Source organism: Phalacrocorax aristotelis, chromosome 16 (assembly GCF_949628215.1).
Source record: "Phalacrocorax aristotelis chromosome 16, bGulAri2.1, whole genome shotgun sequence".
In the NCBI taxonomy this organism is placed as follows: Eukaryota; Metazoa; Chordata; class Aves; order Suliformes; family Phalacrocoracidae; genus Phalacrocorax; species Phalacrocorax aristotelis.
In genome coordinates, this window is record NC_134291.1 from 4,076,370 (window position 1) to 4,103,258 (window position 26,889).

Below are 26,889 nucleotides of genomic sequence, written 5' to 3' on the forward strand. Positions count from 1 at the left end.
GGGTGATGGTGGGGGCAGGATGAGTCCCCGGACCACAGCTGGGTGCCCAGCCTCCCGAGGTACACACCACCACGACAACAGCAGAAGGAAGAGCAGCTCAGAAGAGTGGCAGCTCATTTGTGCTACTTGGGAACACGGCATATGTTTTCGGGGGGAAAAAAAAAAAGAAAAAAAATACTGAAGTTGAGATAAAAACAGGCCAGAATGAGAGCAAGCTGGCCTGTTACTGCGACCGGCCACTGTTATAAATAAAGGCCCCAAAGTGCTGGCATTCATATGCATTTCTCAGCACATTCCCCTTTGCTGTTGGCAATCTTTGACATTGATCTTATGCTTCTCCAGTTACCAATTATATCGAAGTGCATGCAGAGCATCCAGCAAAACCCAGTCTCCTGCCAGCTGCATTACAATTGCCAGAAATAACTTCCCTGGCCTTGTCTGTGCGTGGCACACCAAAACGCAGCCCCACGTCGCATTGGTGAAGCGGCGTGACCAAGACTACAGAGGAGAGCAGTGGCAGAGGCAGGAACGATGTCTGTGCTCTGGAGCGTGCACTCCCTAGGATGTCCTGAGCTGCCCTGAAGCTTTCATCCCAGTCTATAGGGACGGTGGCACAGGAGGAAGGCTGAAGCATTTTGCGTCACGAAAGCAGCAACAGAGCTAAAAGCAGCATAGATCATGCTTGTTTTCTGTGAAGGAAGAAAAAAGCCTCATCCCTCTGTCAGGAGTTGCGTTATACCGATGCTCACGCTAATGGCATGCTTCCCCGGGTGGCTGCTTGGTGAGATGGAGGGATCAGCTCACCTCCACGCTGCGGCACAGCGACGGATCCCTGTCGTGGAAACCACAGACACCATAAAAGAAAACTGGTCCATAGAGATTAGAGGGCATCAGCTTCGAGTTTGGGGCACAGAGGCCACGAAGGGCCGCGGAGCCCAGGCCACGAACCAAGAGTAAGGAAGAACAACGCGATCTGTTTGTTAATATTCATCCCACAGTCCCCATAAAAACCCTCACGCCCTCTTGAGAGCTCTATCCTATTGCATTATTCCTCGCAATTTATTAAGACAAATTGTTCCTGCACCACAGTTGGAACGTAACCGAAACCAGCAGCGCTGTCTCCATCTCGTGGGGGAACTGAAACCCAGCCAACGCTGCGCCACTGCTCGCTAAGCCGGTCTGCGGTTTCGCTACCTCCCCACTTCTTCCCTTGGCTCTTCGGGTGGTTTGTCCCTCAGTCGCTTGCGACGTCCCACTCCCTCCTGCCGCAGCGTTGCGGTCACCCCTGCAATCGCCTCACCTTCACGCTCCGCCGCCGCGGGGACCGTCCCGCAGCAGGGGGAAGCCACCCCACGCCGCACGCGAGAAACCTCTTCCGCCAGCAACAGCAGCACCTGCACGAGGAGCCCTGCTACAGCTGCACCCACAGGTCTCTTCCAGCCTCGAAAACCCCTAACAGGCCTCACACAACCCTCGTGCCTCTTCAGCGAGGAGCACACCTTTACAGCAGAAAGAGGGAGCGGGCACGCGTGCAGGGGAAGCGGCATGGCTCCCGGTACTCCTGGGGCTGCTGGCCGACTTGGCTTTCTTTTGCCTTCACCGCTTAGCGGAAAATAATGAAAGTTGGGTTCCCTGCCAAGGAATAACGTGTCTCAGATGGGCATCACCTCCTCCATCCCCCGGCGCTCTGCAACGTGGCATCTTGCAGGAGCATCCTGACACTTCCTACTGCTCAGACATGGGAAACACAAGCCAAGCTCACACCCAGGCACACACTCAGCGTTTCCAGCAAGCAAAGCGCCATGAAAATGAGTTGCACGGTGAGACTTTTGGCAGCTTCCCGGCAGAATAACGTGGAGATTCATTGACAAGGACTTCTGCTGCCCCAGAGCCATGCTGCTCCTACCAAATCATGCAAAAATCCACGCCACGCCAACAATCCACACAGCCCAAGGGCTGAAAAGCCCCGGGTTCCCATCACATCTGCTCTCCCTTACCTTTGCAAACCCCATTAGATGATTACAAGAGCAATGTACTGGGACGCGTTATGCAAAACCGCTCGTCTTGTGGCCCCCGCAGCCGAAGGGCTTGGCCACGTGTGCTCCTCCTGCACACACACACAGCTCCGCAAGGCAATAGCGGATCCACTCCCCAGATACCAGCTGGATGTGACACTCAGATGAGCTGATCTGCTGGTGCTAAAGCCAGAGAAGTCAGCACAGAGGCTGAGCTCTGAGGTGTTTGATTAAACCGGGTTGGTGAGGGTTTTTCAGGGGTCTGTTGGGGGTGGAAGCGAAAGCTTTATGGAGTGCTGGCGGGTGCTCCTGACAGCGCTGGAGACGACACGGATTTGGCACAGGCTGCAGCAGCGTTCTTCCCTCGCCGTCTGACTTCCAAGCTCCAAAGGCCTTGGGGTGACTGATGAAACTTCACTACATAAAATTTTGGGGTTTATGTTCCGTTTTATCACAACGAGCCTTGAATCTTGTTCCAGGCTGTTCATGTTCATTCTTAACATTTTCCTGAAAGATTTTGCTACCCATCGATTCGCCCCCACCCTCGCAGATTTAATAGCCCTGAACAGAGTTATTAGCCAATAGCAGGTACTCCATGATGCAACTTTAAGTCATAGTCATCTTTTATGTCCAGGACTCATTCCTTAAACCTTTTCTTTTCCTCCTACCTTGCTTCGATTTTGGCTTTTCTTATTAATTAAATGGCAAGTTTCAATAGCCTAAGATTGAATTATAAGGCTTGTTTAGAGCAAGCAGGATGATCAGAGCAAAGGGTGGAAGCTATACATGTAATATATACATATACTTAAGATACAGAACTTTGCTTCCAGACGTTTGGAACAAATTAAATAGAGGATCAAATTAACTAGTGATTGAATTAAGTGGAAAGCATCTCATTACCTAAAAGACGGAAACATGTGTCATTTTAAAACAGCTAAAAATAAAGCAAGAACGGGTTGAAATGAAAAGCAGGAACCTTGCAAATGTCAGCCAAATTTGGGCTCTGTTGAGCCCTCCAAATGTGAAGGCCGTAAATAAGGTGGGTTTGCTGCATAGCGGGAGCTGCTGGGAAATGATGGGCTTGAAAAACAGATGTTGCGAAACGGAGCTGCTACACATCGCATTTCATGCGTTGGCAATCAAAGAAACACGTGCAGGGTGAAAGGGGTCTTACCCACGGACCACAGCTGAGCAGGAAGGGTTCGGGATGCCCAGGACATTGTCTTCGCCCACAGGCAGGCACCCTGGGCTTTGGATCTATTGCTTAGTTGAAAATCCAGAGTAACTCTGCTTACTCTGTCAACTGGATGAACAGTTCGCTGTCAGTCAACGTCTTTAATTTGCTCTTCCTGCTCATTGCCCAGAGAGTCATTCCATCAGATTGAATTTCAAGTGTTTCACAAAGAGGACCAAACCTGGTGATACAAACGTATCTTTTTAACCCAAGATTAAGACATCTTGTGTTGCTGTCTTTGTTCAGCACCTTTATTCAAGGGCTCACTCTTCTGTTTTCCAGCCACTTAATTGCCCCTGAAATAGATGTGAAAACCAGAGAGAGCACTCAGATCTAGTCTTTTGTTTCACCATGAAAGAACCAAGGTCGTTTCACATGTTTCTCCCCTCCTGTGACATTGATGCTCATCTTCCTTCCTGCTCGTCTGGACCTTACAAATTCCAGTCACTTCTCTTCCTGACACGACGTTTCACTTAGCGATGCATCAGATGGAAACTGTACTGAGCTGCCACGGAGCGCAGGAAATCAATTTTTTCACTCCACCAAACTCCAGTCCCAAACTCAGGATGAGGAATAAGGCCGTAGCCCTTTCCTATCTAACGTCATATTTTTCCCTTTTGTTCCTTTTATATATCATATTTTGACAAATGCAAGTGGAATTTTTCCAAGATAAATAACGTTATCTCTGCAGAACCCTACGGCACCCCATGGCAACTCACTGTTTTTAAATTAAATTTACTGTTCATTGGCAGTTGCTCTGCTTTAATTTTCTGCCATTTGTTTACTGAAGAATGAAAAGCATAACACAAAGCCCTGTGAAAGTCAGACTAAGTTAATTAAATGTGAAACTGGGAAACCCTAACTTTGCCTCTAGAGCAATTTTATCATGAGATCTCCTTAAAAGTGTCACCTTTTGCAGAAATTTATTTAGACGTATGCAACCACTACTAATCAAATGTGCGATCCCTTCCAAACTCTCTCCAAAAGACACTTCACAGTATTTTGCAACCACTGACTGCAGAAACAAGAGTTCACAAGATTCACAAAGCCAGATGAAGAAAATACTTTTCAGTCACAGCAGTATTTTTAGTCTCCTTACATGTTTGAGTTATTTTGGATGAATGCAGGATACCCAAGTACCAGTGTGGAAGCAATGCACGGTATTATCTTCCTTCTACTGTCAAGACGACCTGATTTCATTCCTTGATAGGACCACAGTAGGATCAATCGCAAAGCTGTCAAGTACGTAGGCTTTTATCAGCCATTTCACATGCTAACAGAAATACTCTGATTAGGGTCCGCCGCTTGCTGCACGTCACGTGGATCAAGAAATGACTGCACGATAGATGTCAAAAATTAATCAAGACACACACCTTGGCTGATGACGTTCCTGGAGAACGTGAGAAAAAAAACTTTAAGCAAGAGCATTCAATATTTGCGTGCCCGTCTCCGCCTGAGCTAGACAGCCCAGATTCATCACACCTTACGAGCTCCTCTTTCTCTGCGTGGGTGACAGAGACCTTGATACCTTCTCAGATATGGACGTCTATGCTGCAAATCATTGTAGCTGTTCAGGTGAAGTCCCTCCTTACAGTCTCAGCGCAGGGTGTCTAACACAAACACACCGCCCAGACACCTCTGCCACCCACAGAAACACACACCTTCTTCCCACCCATGTACGGAAAATAGGCGAGAAGAATCACCGCTTGGAAGTGCCAATTTCCCACCCCTGTTTGTAACAACAGCCTATACAACTTCCTTAGGTAAGTCACCAGATTTTAGGTTGAAAGCTGCAGGCAACTTATTCCAATCTACGAGTAGAATTTGACACGTCCGAAATAGCTTTCCAGTACTAAGAGATTCACAGCTTGGAATTTGAAACTCCAAATTTATTTCTAAAGCTGTCAATCGTTCTGAAGGGGAACGCACAATCTTTCCTGAGAGACACGAATTAGACACAACACAAATAATTAAGAGAAGACTATGAAGCTGGATAAAAGTCTCCATTTAGGTATGCAAAAGCTAGTTGGGACAAAACTGAAGCCAAGGCTTCAATATTTTGTTGGGACAAATTGCCCCAAAAGGGAGATGTACCGATTGCACCTCTAAAGGTTTGGCCCAGGTTCTTATTGCAGGAATTAGTAACTCAGACTCCAGCTCAATGGGAAGGAGGTTTGTCCCGGTAGGAGCAACACATAGAGGTCCGGCCAGAGCATATCGCAGGCATCGGAGTGTGTACTTGATCTCTCTGCTACTGGTCTCCAGGGATGCAGAGCGCGGTGCCTGAGACGGCAGCACCTTGAGTCAGGTGCAAGTGAAAGGCAGTGTGACGGTGTTGAGGTGAGCTTTACATCTTGTGCAAGGTGAGAGAAGCACAGTGTCAGCAGCTAATAAGTTTATAACGGGGTTTCTTCCTCAAGCCAAATTCAGCCCAGATTTATAACTCCCCCACACCACTCTGAACTTTCCGACACTCCTCCTGAAACATTTCATTATTGCTCAATTACTGTCATGTTCTCTTAAGGACCTGGGAGGGGGGAGAAGGTCTCCATTTGGAGACCAGATGCCATTTCCATAGACAGTCACAAAACCACGCTGCACAATAAATAATCCGTTCACCCTTCAGAAACAGGCTTTGAGGATATGATAAGTTAAAAAAAAAAAGTGAAAACCATGACATGTTCTATGTGTAATGGAAACTAACCAGAAACTAAGATGTTAAATTGGTAGCGGGGCACCTTTGGCTTGTAGCGGGGCCAGACTGTCTGTCTGACTTGGAGGTAACAGGAGTAGAAGTCCTCCGCGCACAGCCTCAGCATAGCGCTGATGCTGGTCACACCGAAGGACACCAAACACCAGGGCCGTCAACCCCCCACCAGGAGATGTGCCCAAACCAGACCTACAGCCACAACGCGCAGCAGCTTGCTCCAGGCACTCGTGGTGGAGCGGCCCCAGAACGGGAACGCTGCACCACGCGGGAGGCTAACGTGACAGCGTGAGCCTGAGCCCGCTCTCCAGGAGACGCCTGCCATCTGCGCCCAAGCAGGCACGCCGCACCCACCTCCGCCGAGCTCTGGGCACCGAGAAACCAAGTGTTTTCCAGCCCTAAAAGTGGGTTTGACCTTTTGTTCACACGGTCTGGGAAGGCTGGACTTCAGGCATTACAGTTTAGTCAAGCACTGAATGACTTAAACTCAGTACCCTTAACCAGAAGGCACAGGGTTCACAGACGCTGTCGGGCTTAACCCTTCAGATCTGTGACTCAGCTGACGGCTCTCGTGCATTCCCTGGACAGACGCTTCCACAGCACACTATCATCCAAAACGCGCTTTCTGCTTTGATACTTGTAACAAGTCTCTGTTTGTACATATGGAAACCACATTATATATTCCAGATGGAAATTCATACTCTATTTCAGAGAAGGAAACGAGAGCTATTTCATACTAGATGCATAATTTGTTGTGTGAATATGAAATACGTGACTGCCTCACATGTTATGTTGTGAGCTAATCATAAAAATATATAATGAAAAAGGTCCCGTCTGTCTCTAAATCCTATAATCCAACTGTTCTCGGCTAACTCCAGCTCTGCCAGTACCTGGTATACATACAGCAGAGAGTCTTCCGTGCCAGGGCAATACTGAAAACCAGAAGAGCGTGTACAAAGCTGCAGCTAAACTTTCACCTGAGGCAGCGAGGAAGTGTCTCGGAGAGAATCGAGACCTCATGACACCTCTTCAGCTGACTGAAGTCATTCCCCAACTCTTCAAATTGTTCTTGACCTGCCTTTTTATCTGGGCTACCTTATAATTATCTTCTTAACATAATTTCCCCCGCAGTTCCCTGAAGAGCCTTAATGGGATCACTGGGAAAGGTCCAGCTGCACATTAGCAAGCGTGGGGGCAAAGCGCTGTCCCCGAAAGACAATGGGAACATTGCCACTCACGTCGGCGAGGCTGCGATCCCAAAATGGAGCTTGCTGGCTGCAGAGGCAGCTCTGCCACGCTAAGTCAGCGGATCTGTGGTAAACAGCAGTAGGTGGGTCTGACACACTCTGCCTCTTCTGTCGTGGTCTCATTTACCTGCAGCCAAATTCCTAAGCCTGACCTTACTGCAGTACCACCAAAGGAGCTCCTCCCCTGCCATCTACGGGACCGTTTATGGAGAATTGCTTCACAGGAAATAGCAATATTTGTCTGTTCCTTTGTACTTAGCTTTCAATGCGTTACTGCAACTGCTTCAGCTTCACAAAATAACACAGACATGACATGGCAGCAGCGGGTGTTACCAAGCCCCCAGGACTGTTAGGACATTTTCTTCTAAAGGCACCAAAAAGAATCCCCAACTCTCAGCTGGCAACTCACTGCAATTTTTCATGCTTTCAGTCTTCCATATTAACAATTTCAGTTTGTTAGGTAGTTTTGGGTCTGGTTTGGACCTAACGATGGGCAAGGGACATAAACGGGATGGCTACAGGCCCTCCGACACTCAACGTCTATCACATGGTTGCCTGGAGTTAGGGGATGCCAGACCTTTTGACAAACACAGTGGCTTCCACTCCTCTCCTTTCACTAGACCCCTTCTCCTGCCTACAGGCACCATAGCTACCCCTTCACCCCCTTCTGCACCATCCGAGATGTTGCCCGGAGGACTTGCACCCCTCTTGGTGCTGGATGGGGACAGTGGCGCGGTGAAGGAGGACCGTCACTCATGAAGGATGGTGGCACTCCATAGCTGCAGCACTGCATCTCCATGCCCAGGACCCATGGATTTCGATGCCAGATGGTGCAGCTCACTTTAAGGGGATTTTTTTTTTTTTAATCTCAAAGAAACTATTTTCAAACAAGAGCCCTTTTATTGCTATGCCAGTTTCAAGCCACGCTGAAGTTCTTAAACATCTGGGCCTGGGCCGTTGCCTTTTAAATTTAACCAGTCCATCAGCAATTGCATTCCAGTAGTATGAGCTGTGTCTGTCTCTCCTCAGGCCTGCACTCCATTTCCCCTTCAAAATAGGCCTTATTTACCATCACTCCCTCATGTCTCTTTTCCTATCTTTCACGTGAAGTCTGGCAGAAATGGTATGGCAGAGGCTCTCCCCCGAGGGCTCCTCCTCAGACCGAGGAAACACACGGAGGGCATTAGCAGGGAATTTGCTAAATATGGCTCTTAGGGGAACATAGGAAGCAGATCTTGTTATTTAGGTGGGCAAAACAAGCATGATTTAAAAAAAAAAGAAAGGAAAAAAATGCCACAACTACCCAGCAATCCCCTGCAGCCCTTACCAAATGAACCTGAATGGAAAACTCCCTCTTGACCCCAGGTTTGGAGACTGAGTGCAACAGTGAGGCACCGACGAGTACGTGATGCCACCAGAAGGTCTGATGTGAGCTGCTTACCCTGCGGCGCTGCAGGCTCCAGGGCTACAGAGACCTGGAAGAGCTGCCCCAACCTACCAGAAACCACATTACACATCAGGGGAGAAAACCACTCCTTCCTGATCTCAAAGGTGAACAGAAGCAGCCAGGGGATACTGAATTTATACAAAGATGGTACGAATAAAGAGTGACCTGATATCTTCCCAAACCCATTGGAGATACCAACAGATTAGGTATGTTTTTCAAGCCCTAGAAATTCTGCTTTGTCCATAAATTTATCCTTCAATAAATTTATCAGACTTCATCTTAAAACAATCCCCCAAACTAATCCAAGGGTATCTCCACGCTTTTAATCACAGCAATTCACTAGAATTCCTACTGGCAGGTACATCTGCAATATTTCTCAGGTTCTTTCCAATTTCCATGGCTCCAAGCTGTAGGTCCAGATTGTTCCCACCAAACAGCAGGCACTTCCCTCAGCTCTCTCTTCATCCAGAGACAGAGGAAAGGCAGCTACCAAAGCAGTGAGAGCACTAAAATCCAGATCATCCTCCAGCCATTCCTCTCTCGCTCTGCTGCTGAGGGCGATGATGCTCTAGATGCCACAGCTAAGTCCTCAAGTTTAATGGGATGAATCTTTGCCATCCTACAAGTTTAACCCACTTACAGGATCACACAAAAGCAGCTGCCTGGATTAAGATAACTGGTGTCTGGAAGCCATTTAATTAAGCAGTGCAGATCACTGTAACCTAACCTCCTCTTCTTGACATGTATCACCCCATCACCTTTGTCCAACCTGTATTTTACCAGCACTTAGACCATCCCTTTAGAGGGTTCCAAATTAACAGTTACTTCAAGGCTGGATTCGGAGCCTACTGCAGTCAATTAAAGACCTAGGTACATTTTAACAGGTTTTAGATCTGACCCTTTAGAACCTTTTTTTTAGTTACAAGCCACGTAAGTGTTTTAATCAAGAGGTCAGGCACTAATGAATTAAAAATTACCCTGTGCCTTGGCCAGCCAGACCACATGGATGTGTTTCTGACAGGATCTGCCTTCCACCATACCAGTGAATGACACTATGAATTTTGTCACCCCTGTTGAGAGGAAGGCATATTAGCAATGATGTTAATTTACACCCCTCACAGCTCCCAGGGATCTCTCCGAGCCCATTGCCTTGCGCTTCCTGTGCCTCCTCGCCTGGAAATCTCCCCGCACCGGGATGTGTCTGCTTCTGACAGCAAAAACGGTGTAAGAAAATACCCAGAACAACATGTAACATGGAAAGGAAGAGGAAAGGGGTGATGGTGAAGGTGCAGGCCTGGCCTAATGTGTCACACACCTTCGGCAAACTGGTCAGCTCTGGCGTTCAGCTTGCTTTAGTTCTGGTTTTGAGATCCACAAGAGGACAGCTGCTGCCTCCTATGTGTTTTCCGAGTTTCACCCCAGTTGCACCAGCGTTCACCTAGAGCTCGGGTTGCTTTCACCAACAAAGTGAACGAAGCAACAGCGGCGTTTGCTCAGGTGGGCTTTACTTCTGGCTCTGCCACCTCTTCTCTCGACTTGGTTGTAAATCCCTCCTGAGTCATTTTTAACACAAGAGGTAGGGAAAGGGAAAAATCCCTCCAGCTAATGGACTTGGGTTAAAACAGAGCATCTCATTCAAGAGCAGTTGTTTGCCTTGGGAGGCAAACACTGATTTTTACAAACAGCAGACAATGTCCTGGGGATTTTGGGTGACTGCTGCAATGTTTTCTAGCTGGATGGTAAACAGCCAGGTAACCACTGACACCACCTTGATGCAGGGTTTGAGGTTCCTCCACTTTTCCCTGGGGACCATAAGACAAGAACCTGCTAGATAAACAAATGATTTATCATAGCAGGGGTGCCTCATTAAGATTTATTACCAACTGCTTCCAGGAGTCATCCAATATACCAGAATTAACAAGACAGCCCCTCAGATGGAACTGTGCTATCCAAATCCCTTTACACTGACCTGCAGCCCAGAAACGCTACGACAGCCGCAGCAGCTGCCCGACATTAACAGATATCTGCAACTTTTAACAAGAATCAGGCACAGAGCCGTTCCAAGCCCCAGCTATAAAACCGATGAACTGAGAGGAATATTGCAAAGAGAAAGAGGGAAAACACAGCATCATGCCATAGCTATTTGATTGTGATTTATGTCCCATTCCACCTTGCCTTATCATAGCTAAGCCTTTCGGGAGAAAAACACTACACACACTGTATAGAAATGGCTTTTGGTCCTGGATATGTAGCTCTGCTGCCTCATATGTCTGGAGCGGGGGCTGCAGACAGCCCCGCCACACAAAACCAACCCTTGCTCCCAACAAGAAAGCGTGTATGCAACTGTCGGATGCACTGATGGCATCCGTTTGGCCACACAGCGCTGCCCACCCTCCCGAAGCGTCACTACGGCCTTGAAACGCGTGTGGTGTAAACCCTGGCATCGATTCCTTTGAGAGCTTCGCTGCCTTGGCTGCGCTCAGGTCTTTATCAGCAGTCACAAGCGGACTTCAACACACAGACAGCTGGGAGAGAGAAGGTGATACCTGGCACCAGACCATTTTGCCAGATTTAAGAACCAGACTTTTCACTGTTTTGTTTCAGAGCGATATTTCTGTTTGCTTGTCTAAAAGCCAATCATGTTTTAAAGAAAAATGGTGGAACACACAAGTCAGAAATAATGCCAGAGTGAAGCAAAATACTGGGGTAAAATGAAACAATTCAGTTGTGCCAATATTATTTTGTTTTCCAGGAAAACAAAACAAAACAGGCAACTTTTCTGTTTAGCACATTCACTCTTTCTTTACTTCACGACCTCCGATTTGCCCAGCCACACCACGCATCTGTACTTCCCACACCTATCCCTAACGCACCGGTGAGAGGCTGAATGTGTCTACTTATAGCATCAGACTGAAGTGCTCCGAGCTCTCCTGGCGACAGGTAGCCAGCTCTCTCCATTGAAGGGGTGTAGACCCAGCCCTCTGCATTGCAGTTAAAGTTACTTCAAAAAAGTGCAGAGCCCAGAGCAGCTACCGCCTTTCAGCAGTGAAATGACTGTTTTTGCAGTGAGCTCAGTAACACAAGGGAAAGCTGCCCAGTGTGTGAAAAGATCCAGGACACCATTTTTCGGTTTGTTTTTCCCATCAGTGTGTAATGTTATCCAGCTCACACACGGCTGAACTAGAGCATCCCTTCCAGGAAGATATCCAGGTTCAAGGTGAAGCATCCAAGCTAGAATAAATTTCCTCCTTGCCGTGGTCAGCTGCTCCACTGGGTAATTACCGTGTTGCTCCACAGTTGTCTTATTTCCAACCTAGCTTCAACTTACATCCACTGGATCATCTTATATCTGTTACACATGAGAAATCTTCTGGTGCAGGGAATTACCTACCAAGATCACATTGCCACCAAACTTTCTTTTCAGCAAGCCAGACGGACTGAGCTCTTTAAGCCTACCTCTCATTCCAGACCTCGGCTCACCCCGTTACAGCTGAAGTATCCTCCAACATGCATCTAAGAACAGACCAAAAGCCACCATAGGGTCATAAATTTGTGCTTTACCAGTGAGCATTATACCCAGTGAAATTGCCCCAGCTGCAAACACCGACCTCCTAGAAATTGAGTTTGTCAGAAGGGAGGGAATCACGGGCTCCGGAGCGCCTCAAAGGCTTCCAGGAGCAGCCAGTTGTGAACATTTCCTGATGTCAACGATCCATCAGTTCGCAAATAGCTGGCAATCTCCGCTTGCTTTGTGGACTTCGAAGTCTGTTCTTTGCCACGGTGCCGCGCAACGTCCGAGAGAGTTGTGTGCGGTGTTTGAGCTGGTTTCACTCAAAACGGCACCTGTCCGTGGGGAAGAAGACAATTCTCCAAACAAACGGCTCGTTCTTTCAGCACTTGCATGGGAGGGGTTTCATCAACAAAGCTCTCTCTGGGTACCACTGATAGCCAGAGCTTCCAGTCAAGGCATGCTGAGGTGAAAGTCCAAGGAATACCATTCCTTCTTGGAGCTGATTCCTCTGCTGTCAAACCGCCATCCAAAGAAAACACATTAAAAATCAATGCCCTTAAAAATGACAAGCCCTGAAAAAAAAAAACGCACTCTGCAAACAGACCTGGTCAGTCCAAAGCTGTTCGGGAGGCAACCTCCAGCTGCCAGGCTGCCTGTCACAATATTCACCCACAGTTTTTCCCCAGTGAAATATTGCTCTCCTTGCAGGAACCAGCGGGCTGCTGCTTGTTTGCTCAGGCAGCGCTGCAGAAGCGTGGGGCAGGCTGCGCCTCGCCATATTTGTTCAGCCCAGAGAAAGGCCCATCTAGCCACTGACTCACACAGTCACTCTGCAGAAAGCACATCCTGACGCAGAGGGAGCTCCATGTTTCCCCCCAGGCTGTGCTGGTGGTCTCCCGAACCAGGCTTTGCTGTCTCAGCAGCAGCTCTAATTATGGAGCCCAAGGAAGCAGATAAACAAGGAGTTGAATGATTTTGTGAGTGAATTTAGGCCTTGTGATAACAAAGACAGAAAAGCACTGCAGCCAGGCAGGGCATGGGGGAACGCTGTAGTTTTTCATCTAGTTTTACTAAGGCAAGCCAGCAGGAGCCTACTGAATCAGCCCTGATGCCGCGCACAGCTGGAGCAGCGAGCAGCCCTCCTCTGCAGAGCTCCAGCGACTCCCCCGCGTCCCCGTCCGGCTCTGCCCACACCCCTGCAACCCCCCGGGACAGCAGCACTGATTCTGGCCCGAGCCCTCTCTGAGCCCCTAACAGAGCCCAGCGCTAAGGGCTACCACTCAAAATACAGCCACGCTCCCAAGACCTGAGCCTTACACGTCAGGCCTCCTATATGCCATCCATCCCCTCTACCCAAACCATCTCCCTCCTAACCTACAGCAACCTTCCAGCCCGGTCCTGACCTTCGCATGTGCAGACTGCAAACCACAGCAAAGGTACACGACAGGAGCAGCAGGGATAATTACTGCTTTAAATGGAGAGGCAGTGTAACTGTTAAAAGAAACTATTAAGGGAAAAGGGGGATTACCCACCACACAGTCTCTCCAGACCAAGAGTGGAAGAGAGGTTTCAGCCAGAAATGAGTTAGTGGGCTCAGTGGTGAGGTTAATGGACAAAACTTTATAGTCTGCTATACAGAAGGTCAGGCTAGATACGGCCTTAGATGTTTCCAGCACTCATATGTCCATATCTCTGAACAAATACCTGAGGGAATAATAAAGAGTCTCTTCCAGGCCACTCACACAAGCTCACTTACGGGGAAGTTGGGGAAAGTTTATAAAACAGTAGCATTTTCTGCTGTGTTTGACATGGAGGGAAGCCAGTACTGATCTCTATATTCAACACCCTGTATCACATTTCAGTGCTTTTTGGATCAGTTTACGAGCACTGACCTTCCAGTCTCATTAATGCCCCTGCAAAGAACAAAACCATCCACCAAGTGCATCTTCACTCGCGAGCAACGGCTTGAGCCCAGGCTGTCCTCAGCATGATCAAAGGAAATATTGGCAGTGGCGAGAGGGTCTGTTGGTGTGAGCAAATACCTACTCCTTCAGCCAGCGAAGTCCGCGGGGGGCCACACTCCGGGCAGGCAGCAGCAGCTTCACCTGCTCGCTCCGCACTCGCTCCGCCGCCAGCAGCGGTACAGTTTCTGCCGCGATAACCGCAAGCGCATGATGCTGCAGCTGGTGACTTGCGAAGAATCAACGTCTTCCTACATCATCGTCTGGGCACTGAGAGCTCCTGTTTCAGCAACATTTCTCCGATGCCTGTGAAGTAATTAGCAATAGCTCTTACCACCGTGCTCCGATGGAAGATGGCCTCGTTAATTACAATACACTGAGTCAGCTTAGCGTGCTCAGAGATAATAAAAACACTGTTAGCCCTTCTTCCAAAATAAGCAGCAAACTCGCATTTTACAGACACTCAGACAAAGATCCCACAATAAAAACGCGACACCTTGTGTTTAAATATTTCCATCATGCCTTAGACTATCTGAATCTCTAAATATTTCCTACAAGAATCAGTCTACCCACTCCTGAACTGCCTGCACCAGACAAAACACTGTGTGGTATTTTAGGGTATCCAGCAGAAATAGCAAGTGTCTCTCATTAAGAGGATGGAACAACCCTGCTTAGACCTTAACGAAGCACTGGTATCAATACATACCTGCATCACCTTAACAGCATTACCATCATTCATGGCGTGACCTCTCCTGCCCCCACCCAAGGTCGCTGGTACAATACTCGCTCCGTGGAGAAGCCTCCTCTGCTGGCTCATCAACTTCATCTAAATGAATGTGGTTGTTAATAGAGACTAATCTACATATCGTTCACGACGTTAATGCCTTTCACTCATGAACCCCACTGTTTCCCAACGCCTCTGCTGTGTAACACAATACATTTACACCCTAAATATACAAGTGAGCCTGTTTAAGCTTTTCACAATATAAGCTGCGCTTAACACAGCCCATCCACAGGCCCAGGTTCGTCCTCTCTGACCTTAAACACACGAAAGAACATAATTTAGGAGTGCTATCCCTATTGTTGTTAGAGAAAGGCAGAAGGGTTGGATCACCTTCCAGAAGCATCTCTTTTTCTTTCCTGATCTTTTAGGGAGCCTAGAGAAACCAGGGTTGGGAACCTCCCACGGAAACCACTACATGGTAAGGAGGAGGCTGTAACTTCTTTAAGGGCGAAAAAGTAGATATATTAGAAAAGAAAAAATGTTTCTACTTAACATTCTGAAGATGTTTTGAAATGTTTACAGATTTCCTTCCTGAGTACATTTGTTTCAAAAAGTCATCAGCATTTAATTTTTAAAGAGGGGTTTAAATGGTTTCAGAGCACACAGCTGAGGCAAAATGAATAAAACTAAACATTTAGGGTATTCTATTTATTCTGCTGAATAATCTTCCTCTTAGTGTGATCACAAAGAAATTAAGAAACGTTTTTTAGTTTAACAACCAAAAGTAAAAAAAAAATCAATTATTCAGAGTTCTAGTTCTGAGCTCTTTTGAAAAATCTACCTTTTTGATATGCTTGAGATGATTTAAAGATATTAAGAAATATAGCTATGTGCACCAAATTAAAGGGAGCATCAAAATATTAGAGGCAAAATAAAGGCTTTAAAACAAATCTCCATAAAAATCAGTGAAAACATTTGGCAATTATTTATATTTCCAATAAAACAGATGATTTTTCAATTAAAATGGAGATATAATCTTCCTTAAAAGTAATGGAAATGCAAATACACAGTACTAGATAAATTAGGCTGGGAAACCACATATATACAGAAAATAGGTCATGTTGCACTGAGTGGAAGAGGGAGGGAAAAGCGGAAAATTGAAGGCAAAAGGCAAACTGAACTCAAGTTCTTATTTCTCAACATCACCTTTTTAAAAAAAACACCCTTGAAGTTTTCTCTCCACACACTGAATCAACAAGGAAAAGGGCGCTGGGATCTGACCTTCCTTTAATAACACATTGGCAGCTTTTCCTTTGGAGGGAAAAACGTTTTGTAAGAGGAAAGACAAATAATCCCAACTAGATTAATATATTTGTTAACAGAGAAAGCTGAAAAACTAAGTACCGTGAATCAGGACAGACCCTCTGTTTTTATTTTAGCACCTTTTCTTTTATTTAAAAAAAAAAAGAAATGCATAAAATAATATTTGCAATACCACGGGGTGTTAGGGAAAACAGAGCCTACCCTGAGCTGCCGGGAGGAGCTCAGCCCCGCTGGGCAGCTGAAGAACGAAGCACTGGAGAGGCAGAGACGCAGTGGGGAGAAAACCCACTCTCCCCCTTTCAATCTTGTTTCACTCATGTCTCGGAGGTCACTGGTTTATTTAACTAACGAAGGGGCATCACCCAGGGCTGCGAGGCTGACCCTGCTCTCAGATATCCCACAGGAGAAGAGTTTCAATGACACCTCCATGGCGTTGAAACCATCGTGTGCTGGTCCAAGTCCTGGGTTTCTGGCAGGGATGGGACCCAGCTAAAGCATCTTATCAAGGTTTCAGGTAACCTGGACTGGAGGAGAAAAAATACGAGGGAGGGAAAAGTACAGGCCAAAAACGGGCATCGCTGAGAGATACGCAGGGTATCGCTCACGCAGGGATCGGTCCCTAGGGCAGTGCACGCTGGGGACCCGGCCACGCACAGTTTCTCCATGGGAATAGGGCACGTCACTGCTCTGCAAGATAAATCCAGCAACTGTTTGAACAAGGTGACAGTCAGGACTTGCCCTGAGTGTCTGCAACATTAAAAATTCCCACTACGCAAGAGAAGCTGGACTATTTCTCAGTAACGGATTCACTTCTCAGAGAGGACTTTTGCCTCCAGCAAAGTCCATCCTGAAATATGCCCGAAGCGAGAGTAAGAGGAGAATCAAACCCTCCAAGTTCAAGGAAAAAGATTTCGCCCCTGACATGAAAGTTATTCTTTCTGAACCAGGCACAAAGTTACACCCTGACCCCAGAAGAGCTAATCTTGCCCTGATCTGGAGGCAGGATCACTCTTGCCTTGCCATTTCCTTTTCCCTAATCTTCTCATCCATTTTGTACCCTTATCTCAGGCTTTAAAAACAAACAAACAAAAAAAAAATCCCCCAAACAACCAAAATGTAGAAATGAATTTTTCTAAAATTCTTTTCGTGATTACTGTGTAAATAATAATCCACTAAAACGAGTGATACCAATCTCCTTTAATGACTCATTCACCAGATTTCTACCCTTGCCTTTCAGACCTCAGAAGTGCAGTGTTTCGTCTTCTATCCATCAATTGATACTTAAATAATGCATAAAACTGTCTTATTAAATGCATGTTGAATATTTATTTGGAAGCTCATCACAAGTTGAAAGATAACCTTCATTTTCAATTCCCTTTGGGATAATCAGCTAATTGGGTATCAGCAGAAGCCCAGCCTCTTCAGTCTGCTGCTAGTCGGTGTTAGAGCCCCTGCTAGCAATGCCTTCAACACGCACCGAGAGGCTCGGGCCCTTGCGCTCCTTTGTCCAACCCGAGCTAACCCACGAGACGGACATGAAAAGAACAGTAACACAAGTGGTCGCAGTCACCCACCACTTCTTCAGTCCCGTTTGTGCTTTAGGTTTGGGCCAGACACAGGCAGGGAGGAGCCAACCTCTTCCTTGAGATAACTGCTTAAACTAGGTCCTGCACCTGTGACTTTCACATGAAGTCACGAGCTATATGGGACCTCCTGGCAGCAGTGCAGCGAGATCTCAGGCTTGCTTGTTCCCAATGCACTTTGCACTAAAGCATCTTGCGATAAATTCAGTTCTTAGAATTACAGGGTCTGTGATACAGCCTGGACCGTATCTGTCTCCGACCGGCAGAGTTGTCTCTTGTTTGTCACAATGAGGTAGCTGTTAATGAAGGCAGTTAAGTAACCACACCGCAAAGGCAGAAACCAACTCTACTTTCTGTTGAAGAATCCTTTCTCCTCTCTTACGAGCACACTGGCTCGCTTTTGGAGGGCTGCTCCAGACCCCCGGCACATAACAGCTCAACATTGGAAGGTTGTTGGTAAATTGTCATTTATTCTGCACTGCTGTTTTCTTTTCTTTGCAGAGAAACACAACTGTATCAATGAATTAGGGAGAGGGAGGTATATCAACCTGGTAAAAAAAAGTTCGAAAGACTGGTGAAGCGAGGGGCCTGCCCAGACACACCTCATTTCTGAGCGCCTTGCATCAAAAGCCCGCTGATGGCACAGGAGCCATCAAACCCTTTCGCGGATGGGCAGTTGCCAGTGTCTGACATGTTCTGCAGCACAAGACCTGACAAATCAACACATGGAAAAAATTTACCCGTGCCCAGAGCTCGTCAGGTCTTTGGCAGCTGCTGCAAATAGCTGCACAGGGAACAAACAGAAGCACTTGTGTGTAATACTGTCTTTCAGGCTTGTCAAATTCACTTTAAGAGGAAATTCAGTCAAACAACACTTGTACGGCAAACGCCTACTAATTTTCATACATATGATTATTGCAAGCTAACACTGTTTCCCTCCTCCACCCATCGCTGCTCACCCTCAGGAGTGCTCCACCAGTACACGCCAAGGCATCCCGCGGGATAGAGGAGCCGTGCTGCTTGGCATGAACCACTTCTACCTTTGCGCTCGGGAAATATTTTCAGTCATACCCCTTTTCTCCCCGAACGCCTCCATCAGTTTCAGCTGGGTACGTCTTACCTGGGATCAGCAAGGAAATGCAGAAGGAGCTCCAGAACCTCCTAATAAATGTAGCCTCAGATTTTCACCAGCTACAGGTTTCCTCCTGCATAGAGAGCAATAGCGCGTGTGAAAATCCCAGGGCGCATCACCCAGACCTACCAAGGTGGAAAGCACAGCATGGTGTTTCTACGAATCTAAAGTAAAGTGACAAACTGGCGTGCGATTTAAAACTATTTGACAACCAGGTCCTGTAAGAAAGATCTAATCTGTGGCATTTTTGTCCAAATTAAGTCTAATGATAACAAATGAGAGGCTTTATGCGCTTCTGGAATGAGACCTGAGCAGCATAAAGAGAGCAGCTGAGGGCTCAGCCTGCCCTGAAATCAAACCTCGTGGCATGATGTTGGAGGAGAAAATCAACACACAGGGTAGCTGACCACAGACACAGCCTGGAAGGCAAAAAGGAGATGTGAAACAGTGCAAAATGGGCACTTTGGGGGCTAATACCTGCTTACTCTAGGCAGGTACCTTAGGAGGTGAGGAACCATATGGAGGGCCGGCCTCTGTCTGCAGAGAGCTGGGGCCCATTCGTTCACCTGGTGGCATCTATGTTTAGGCAGAAGGGTCTCGCCCTGCTGAATGACAAAAGATCCTCTCAGCCATCATCAGCTAATTCTTACTCTGGTCTCCACATTCAGTTTCACAGCAGGGCTCCCCATCCCAAATTAAAAGGCAGTTTCTTTTGCAGGGCTGCCCAGGGATGAGGTGAAGGGTCCGCACGTGTCTGGCCTCTGGGACCCAAAACCAGAGCGATTCACGTGAGGGGAGAGGAGCTGCCTCTCTCCGCCCAGCAGCTCTTCCCTCCTCCCAGCCACAAGGACACCAGCATCCAGCGAGATAGATAAACCATGCCACGAGCCAAAGGTCCCTTCTTGCCTCTCTGCATGGATGAATAAAGGCTCTCACTGGAACCTTAAATATTTTCACAATCAATCATCTATATATTAACATCCCACACGTGTGGGCGACAGACCAACAATGTTTTTTCTGAGAAGCTGACGCTCGACATCTGGCTGTCTCCCGTGACAAAGCGAGGAGGAGACGCTACCGTCTCCGAGGTGCACCCTACGGCGGAGTCAGGCTCCTCCGCCGTGTTAATCAGGCCTCCCCGCCGCGTCCACCGCTGGGAAAGCGCGGGTTCTCGGGCTGGCTGGGATTCGGACTGGAAACGCCGCATACAAAGAAGTCCTTAGCTTCCAGCTGTTTTGAATTTTCTGTATATTTAGAAATAAAATGACTCTTTAATATTGAGACTAATTTGCGATATTGGGTTTGGAGTGCGGGGGCGACTCTGGACAAACTGAAATGCGTGGTGGATCTTTCACCGCTGTTTTACACATGCAGAGGGAGAATAAGAAAATGTGGCAACTGTTATTTTGTGGGATATTTAATTCCTCCAACTAATTTTGCGTGAAACTAGCTTTAGTTTTCATTGCCCCCCTTCTTTTCTGTTTTGTTTTGTTTTTTCCAAGTCTTGCCTATCTTCTCTTCCGTCTTGGAAAAAGAAGGGAAAACGAGAAATTAATAACTCACCCTTCCCCATACTTAAACTTTTTTCAAACTGCTCTGTCAATCCCTAATCAATCTCTTCTCCAGGTAGCCCCAGGTAGCCTTTGACATGTTTTAGAAACTCAATGCCTACAATAAAGTTCCTAATTCCATACTTCCAGCATGAAAAGCGTGAGCTGGCTTTAAAATATGCTGAGCATGCAGCAGCTCGCAATAAATTTCACACCCTTGCAAAAGTCCTGTTGTCGGGAACTGTTTTCATCCTTTCATTTGCAGGTTGCCTTCATTACTTCCTTCCCCTGGGTCACAAAAAGGCTGTTAGTGACATCTTCCATTTACCAGGTGCAGCAGTATAAACTCAAGAGTAACTCCACTAAACTTAATGTGCTTAATGTAGATACTCTGGATTTGCGTTGCTGCAAATGAGATCAGAATTTGTCCCAGCCACAGGAGCCAGGAGGAGGTCAAATGCTTTACATACATTACCTCCTCCTCGGCATGCTAATGATGTGCAATTTTCAAATGCTTTTCCCCAGGCGCTGCAGTTCCAGGAACAGCACTAAGAGCACTAAAAGGATACAAGGCAGACTCCACCACCGGAGCAGGTGTACGACCAGCAAAGCTACCAGCCCGACTGCAGCAAACGTTATTTTTCTAAGCTGAGAGAGAGGGGAAAGATTTGGCGGTATCCAAAAGATACCAACAAACCCATCCTTGCTGGTACCGCTGTATTGCCTTGCCCCCCCTCCCAGAAAAATTGCTCCTGGCCACGCCAGCAGTCAGAGGTCGCGCTGGCCACGAGCACCTTCCCGCACCGGCCAAGGACCCGAGCGTGGCGAGGTCTGCGATGGCACACGCGCACTGGTGGGACCACGCGGCGCCGGGACACAGCCCTTCCAGCCGCCTCACACCACAGCTGCTGCTCCGGCTAATGCTTTCAGCAAAGCGGACACATGCCTTGCCTGATTTTCAGTGCGGCCATGCCCTGCCATCTGTTCATGGTTTTCCTGGGGTTACCTGTGCAGCTCAAGTGTTTGAACATGGGCTGAAGCCCATGTGGTTTTAAGCTGGATGTTAATTAGAAACATTTAGTGCGTCAAACCTATGATTAATGCACAGAGTTTCAACTGAAAAGACCCAGAGTCCCACAGATCCATTCTCCTTCCCTACTGCAAGACTTTGGTGGGGGAAAGAGCTTTTTCAAAGCAAAACAAGGTCAGAGGCTTGGCCAGTGTAAAGCAGCCTATTTATATTGGAAGCAATGAAGTCTATTTGCTCCATCTTAAAATCTGGCCTGAAAACTGTAGGCTACATTAAAAATAATATGAAAAATGCCACAACGCCACTCTACTTTGCTTTCTTATTAACAAACATAGCTGCAAGGCATGATTAAGGGTGCTCATCATTCCCATTGTAATTATGAGGTATTATTTGTAATACCATTTTCAATTTGCCTCTCAGTAATCCACTGAAGAAAATTTGATTTCCGTTCACTTCATTATTATGTTTTTGGTGTCAGAATAACACAGACCTGTTTTGTTTTGACCAGTGGAACAGATTCCGTTTTCATGGCACAAAAAGGATTGTGATGACGGCAAAAAAAAAAAAAAAAAAAAAAAAGAGAAGAGCAAGAGACAATGAAGTATTTGGGAATTTGTCAGGTTCAATATTAATTTCATGGTTTGCTTTTTTTTTTAAAAAGCACAGACCATTCAGCAGATGAAAGCTGCCTCTCACCTCTGCTATTCTGAACTTTCAGGACCTCACCAAAACGTGCAAGAAGTTTCTTCAGGTCAATTTTGGGGCAGCTTTGCTTTGGCAGTGAATCGCAAAGCGCGGATCTCAGAGGTCCAAACCAAATATGTTTTGCATTTTGCCATATATCTGGCTTATTACATCCCTGATAAAGAGTCCCAAGATACTACTGTCAGTGAACTATGGAGTGTTTCTCAGGAGCAGCATAAACATCCGACAGCACATCCTTTAGCCAGGCTCTTCACCTCTTACCACTGAATGCTTGACAATATTCTGATAGGGTATCTTAAAAAAATAGTGGGTGACCATGAAATGAAAGGCAATTGTATGTACATTTACGCAAGGCAGCGACTTAAATTCTGGCCTATTCTGATCATAAATTTTCTTAATATTCTTTAAAACTTGCTATTTTGATGTAATTGCCTACGAATACTTGCAATACGCTATCAAGTTTTAACGCTGCTGAATGCGTCTCACCCTCACTCGTTTACACAACTTTGCCAAATTTTAATGATCTGAGATGAGATTTTACAGGTGAACAATCTGCCTCCAGCAACATTTTCTCTTTAATTTATATCTAAAACGACCTGCCCCTTTCTGGGATGAGGATAGAAGCAAAAAAATAACATTCTTCAGCTAAGTTAAATAGTTCAAGCAACTTTGTCCTTAAAAATTCCTCACTGCCTTTCTGACTTTGGAGCAGGCATTTTATTAGGGGTGTCCTTGCAGTTGCCCTTGAGAAAACGCGGGCAATTCACAAGCTTTTGTAAAGTCAGAGTTTGCACAAGCTCAGAAAAACCTACATTTGGAGAAACCTCAACCCGTCCGGGGCACGTTCCAGCCCGGAGCACAGAGCGGCGTTGGGCTTTCCCCAGCTGCAGCTCCAGCGACCACTGCAGACCAGAACAGGTGGGGGGCTGCAGGAGGGTGGGTGGGCTCTCCTGTTACAAATCATCTGCTCTTGATTCACTGTCCCTCAGCCCAGCATTAAAATAAAATCATCTTCATACCCTGCTACCGCAGGACTGCTGAGCGGGAAGGGGTTTTGTGAACACGTCCTACCCTGACCGGCACCAAATCAGGTAAGAGCAGAGTCAATGCTGCCCCCGACCGATCAGACACGTGGAGGAAAGGTGCTTAGCCCTTACAAATAAACCCATATGAAACCAATCCTCCTTGCTGACGCTAATGGGAAAACCCAGGGCACGATCTCCACGGCACTGGACCCAGGACCCGCAGCGCGGAGCTTCCAGGCTCGGCACGCAGGCGCACCGGGGCGAGCACGCCCGGGCACAGCTCTGCAGGAGTCGCTTGTGGTGTCCCCGTCCTGAGCGACCCACCAAAACGTTCTGGGGGCGGGGGGGGTGTCAATAGCTTCACGCCAGGCAAGGCCAGGCACTTCCCAAAAGTCAGCCCAACTAACCGTATCGGGAGTTTGGCACTAAAAAAGTCAGAGCGCCTGGCTCAGAAACGTACAGTTCAGCAGCGCCAAAAAGAACAGACTGACCCATTAAATCTTCTACAAACAGCGCCGCAAGAGCCTTTATATTCTCTGAACCTTCGGCAACCTTGAGCAAGCATTCAATTCAGGCTGGTTTCTAGAAGCTGGCAGAATTGTGGGGCCTCTTTTCTGCTTTAAGCTGGCTTGTTTTGTCCAACCGTGCATGCATTTTAAAGGGCTTCTCGTGGCATCTGAGACTATGGTCACTGAAAGTAAAACAGGCGACAGGAGCTCATGGACTCAAACACAAGCTGTTTCTAGGTTGCAAGCGAAGGTACTGAAGCATTTTTCCTTTTCTCCTCTGCCCTCCTTCTGCTTCTTCCTTCCCCAATTCTCTCTTTTCTTAACCCAAATCCCTTAAACTCAGTGCTGATAACTGTAATCGCTTTAATATGTAGCCATCTGAGCAGCTCAGAAATGTCCATCTTGGGCCAGTCCCTCTCGTGGTGAGGAAGAATAAATACGAAAAGCACATGGACTCCTCCAGAATTTTAATCTAAAACAAATACGAAGTCAAGTGAGGATTAATCACGTTTCCACTGAAGGCTGGCTTTTGTTCGGGGTTTCTGAATCCATGTTGTTCTTTAATCAAAGGAGGAAAATGGTGATGGGGGTCGGCAGTTGGAAGAGCTGATGGAGACAGGCTGGATTTTCTCCCGACTCTACTGTTCTGACCCACGACCAGAGTTGCGGTTAATGTATCAGAAAGATGTTTCCCTCCTTCGGCTGCTGGTTTCTGGCAAACAATCCAAGGATGGCAGGGGGTCAGCACAGAAATATGCTGCCTCTTCCAGGGAGAACGGGCACACTGAGAGGCCGGCTGACTGCGCTGCAGGGCGGAAGGTGACAGTGAGAGCAGGGGCTGGGGTGTGTGAACTTCTCCAGTGCAGAAGAAACCTATTTTACAAGCAGCAGAGTGATGATGGGCCTTGGGGAGAGCTGATGAGCTCATTAACACTTGCCCTGGGTTAAAACTGGAGTCTTTGAGGGGGAAGGTGGGATGGGAATTAGAAAGCAGTGACTGCAATCTGAATTTGTGCTGCTCAGGTACACAGGACATTGGCTTTTCAGTCATGTACCCAATTAGCGATTATAATTTTTAATTAACTTCCTCAGCAGTTCTTGAAGGACCACAAATTTCTCTAACAAGACAAGCAACTTATTATACAGGCCAGGACGCTTTCAACAGTGCAAATGTCAGGGCTGGCTCCCTTTGCCTGGCTCCACAGTGGCGGCTCTTAGTCCACCAACCATAAACAGGTAAGAGAAGTTTGACTACAAACATCAGACCCGCAAGTGAATCTGGCCCATGATCTAGCTGATTTTCTTTCAGGTGAGTATATGAAGCCAGGAAAGCAGGCATCAATGTTATCTCACTGTAGCCCAGAGCAGGAGCGGGCTGCCGCACATCCCCGCGCCTCCCCGGGCAGGCGCTTCTCCACACCTACTGCCAGCGGTGGTGGGACACCCGGCCCCGTGCTACGGCCCGCGGAGGAGCAAGAAGCAGGCCTGAGTACAAACAAATGCTCTAATCTGAAAATCCAAACCATAAGAAAATCTCTAGCCTAGAATGAGAAATACGGTGACCCACTCCAAGAACAAGGTGACCCGTTTTTTCCCCGTTTCTGATGGCTCTGATCCTCCGAGTCCCCATGCGGCCGCACTGTGAAATCCATTTGCAACATCAGGAGGAGGCTGTGCCTCGAACTACAATAAGTTCTTCTACCCACCCAGCCCCCTTACAGGGCAACAAAAGGCTCCCCTTTCCCTGCTACACCCATTTCACTACCCTTTGGCTTGGCAGCTTAAGTACTTCATGGACATCAAGCATGCATTTGATTCCCTTGAAAATCCAAATTGAGATGCTTGAGTCTATTTTATTCTATTTTCTTAAGCCTGAATAGAAAAATAGGTTTATACATATAAATAAAAAAATAATAACCTGCCATTTAAATCCTGTTCAGGCAATTAGCTCAGTGCCTAGCTCTGCGCTAATGCGATCGCCTTTCTTTGTTTGTTCCTATTTATACTGCTCTTTAAAGTTCATTAAAATCACTGCTGCTATCTCAGACAGAACAACTGTTCAAAACATCAGTGTCACGCAGTCGGGAAATTTATGCTTTGAAGTTCCCTCCTTTATTCATTTTTATCAGGCTTTTTTCTCCTTTTCTTTTTTTCTTTCTTTTCCTATTTTTTTCTTAATGACTAAACCAGTTTTATGCTCTTCACAGTTATTCCAAAATCTGTTCCTCCTGACACAGAACTGATACATCATTCCTCGCTCATAACCCTTTTTCTCATTTTCATCATTTCTCTCCCCGCTTGCTTTGGCTCTCTGCTAAGTCCATCACAGCTTTGTTTTTATATCCTCATCACTGTATTTTACAGCCCAGTAAAACCTAGAAAGCTGCTTCAGAAAACACACATGCCAGCCCTTTGATGTTTGTGTTTGTGTGGCAGCTTGATGGAACGTGTCAGCACCCGCACAGAGAGAAAGCCCTGCAAGCCCGCCGGCTGCTGGAGTCAGCCCTGCCAGACACGGAGCGGTGGGCAGCGGAGCAAAAGCAGGGATGATAAAAGGGGAACAGGTGAATGCTCTCCTCTCCAACCCCGATCGAGATAAATTGCCTTTTTCCTGCAGCTTTTCCAAAGGGGCTTGCCCTGGTCCCCCACACCACAGCGAACTGCTGCTGCTTTCCCAGTACTAAAAGCTCCACGGGGCAGAAGAGGCATCTCCCCCAGGGGAGCACCGTGAAAATGCTTCTTGCCTTTGCTTTGAGCTCGCTGCTCCCCTGCACACTGCCAAAAAGCAAAGGCAGCTTCTATAGATGGGGACCGTCGCTCAGCGATGAAGGACAGCCAGGGCAGATCCTGGGCAATGGCAGGAGTCAGGCCCAGGAGCAGGTGGAGGATGCTTGTAAAAATAACGGGGATTTGGCTGTGAACTGTCTGGAGAAGGAAGAGAGGCCAGCTTCACTTTTCTGCATCCTAAGGATTGTGTTTGACAGCTCTGCAGCCTAACACCTTTCTTGTCCAGGAGGCAATGTCCTGCCCCTCTCTACCACGTCTGCAGAAAGCCGCGGGGCAATATCTCCAATGGCACCTACAGATTGTCTCCACTGCAGCCAAGGACAACATATTCAGCTGCCATAAATCCATCCTAAGAGAGACTAAGGGAGCCCAGCCCAATTACAAACCTTGCCCCAGCTT

General features: G+C 47.2%; 1 long non-coding RNA gene across 17 annotated transcripts in view; it reads right to left on the minus strand.

Annotated features, from left to right (window-relative positions):
- Positions 1 to 26,889, minus strand: part of LOC142065342 (uncharacterized) — a 192,285-nt gene that overhangs the window by 50,146 nt on the left and 115,250 nt on the right. For 13 of the 17 annotated variants that reach the window (XR_012663363.1, XR_012663371.1, XR_012663370.1 and 10 more), the window contains 2 exons: positions 16,371 to 18,957; positions 14,208 to 14,428 (listed from right to left, as the gene is read on the minus strand). The exons of 1 other annotated variant lie outside the window; for it this stretch is intronic. This is a non-coding gene — a long non-coding RNA (uncharacterized LOC142065342). The remainder of the gene's footprint in view (positions 1 to 14,207; positions 14,429 to 16,370; positions 18,958 to 26,889) is intronic. 3 more of the 17 variants (XR_012663367.1, XR_012663364.1, XR_012663373.1) reach the window with 3 other exon arrangements.